Genomic DNA, 2,289 nt, shown 5'->3' with positions numbered 1-2,289 from the left:
TTTATTTTATTATTAACTTTCTGACATATTGTACTTTTCTTTTTTTTAAAAAAAGGTTGGACAATTTAGAAAAAAAAATGGATTCCGGTAAATCAATTATTTATATTTAAAATTTTTTATTTATCGAATAAAAAAGCAGACGGAATTAATTTAATAATAATAATAATAATAAAATTTACTTTTTTATTTTTACTCTGTGAGAAAATTCAATTAAATAATTCGAATGAGTTTTTAAAAAAAAAAAAAAAAAAATTACGTGAATCGCATTAAAATAAATATCAATTACTACGGATATTTTAAATTTCTAATAATTAGCCAACAGCAGTAGCAGAAGACAATAAAAGTAGCAGAAGACAAAACATTTTTTTAATTTTTATAATACGTGACGAAAACCAAAAATTTTCCCCTTCCCCTTTTTTTCCTTTTTTTTAAATTTTGATTTCGATAAAAAATAGAAAAAAATTTCGCTTCGATGTGTTTTTTAATGTGTTTTTTAACAGTGTTGCCAAATTTTAAAAAAAAAATACTGTCTACGACATCACTTGGAAACGATTCTCATTTGATTTCAAAAAAAAAAAAAAAAAAAAAAAAAACGGTTATAAATCATAGAGATAATAATTTGTTTTATTACATTTCACATTCGAGTATTAACAGTTTTTTTTTTTTTGTCAAAAAGAAAGAGAGCGAGAGAGAGAGAGGGAGAAAGAATTATTATTATTATTTTTTCGGGGGGGCTTGATACGTCACGTGATCTCATCGAAATCATAAAAAAAAAACAAATTAAATAAACAAAGTGTCGTCGTCGTCATTATCAACATCACGAAATTTTAAACGCAACCTTTTTGTTTCGTTTTTTTTTTTTGTCAACAAACAGGAATACCAACCGTAAACATTTTTTTTTTTGAAATTTGTTTTAAATCATCGTCGCTAATTTTATCAATTCATAAAAATTCTAATCCGCTATTTATTTAACGCAATACAAATCTACATTTAAATTAAAATAAATAAATAAAATGAGCAAAGCATACCTGTATTAAAAATGCTCTTTTTTACGCAAAACAATAATAATAATAATAATTGTTTAAAGTGTTATGAAAATCATTTTTTCATAACAAAAAAAAACTCTAAAAAAAAAATATATATATATATGTGTGTACTTACAGACTTTGTGATAAAAATCTCGAGAGTGCCAACTTTGACAATGAATTATTTTTTAATCCTTCGAACATTTTTTTCCCTTTTTCTTTTTTTTTTTTTTAATTTTACAGTATTACCAACATAAATTTACGTATATGTAAGACACTAGTATTTCATCACAGTATTATTTTTATTACGCGAACGCGCACACGGAAACATCCATAAACTTATCATTTAAAAAAAAAAAAACTTTCGATGAAATGATAAAAAATTAAATAAATAAATAAAATCTGTAAATTAATAAATACATAAATAAAACTGTAAATTAATAAATAAATAAATAAAATTTTTTTCATAAGCTGCGTTTTCTTAAATATTCGATAATAATAATAATTTTTTTTTTACAACAAAAAAAATTTTTTCTTTTACACAAAAGCTTGTGATTAATTTTTGGATTATTATTATTATTATTATTATTTCTTTCTTTTTCTTATCGTACCTGAGATTAATGTGATAGAAAGAGAAAGAGAGAGAGAGAGAGAGAGAGAGAGAATGTAAATGTTTTTTCAAAAAAAAAAAAAAATCGAAAGAGTCGATATAATTTAATTTTTCGTTTTATTAACTGTTTGATGGCTTGGAAAAAAAAAAAAAAAAATTTATGAAACGATGGAGAGGACTTTCGAATTTTTTTTTTTTCCTGGTTTTGATATCATTATAAAATTGTTAACTGACTTGTTAAAAAATTAATTTCATTTCCGCTTTAGTATTTTAACAAAAATACAAAATTATTCGAACACGATTTTTAATCCCGAAAAAAAATCATTTTGTAAAAAGAGAACATATACATATAAATATATAAATTTTTTAAACCAAACAACTTTTCCCCCCATTTTTTCCCGTTAAAAATGTCTGATTTCCTAAACTTTTTCTTCTCCCCTCCTCCTTCTCTTCCTCCCATCCCCTCCCTTTTTTTCCCTGCTACAACAATATAAATAATAGGAGGAAGTCAAGTTTTTAAATTAGTTACGAACAAACATACAACTTTGTTATTTTTTCCACGTAATAATTTTTTACGTTAAAAAAAAAAAAAAAATTCTACATCCACGAATATAATAATAATAATAATAATAATAATAATAATAATAATAATAA

The sequence above is a fragment of the Pediculus humanus genome, genomic scaffold (genome assembly GCF_000006295.1).
Source record: "Pediculus humanus corporis 1103172107790 genomic scaffold, whole genome shotgun sequence".
In the NCBI taxonomy this organism is placed as follows: Eukaryota; Metazoa; Arthropoda; class Insecta; order Psocodea; family Pediculidae; genus Pediculus; species Pediculus humanus.
Note: the sequence above shows the minus strand (reverse complement) of the source record.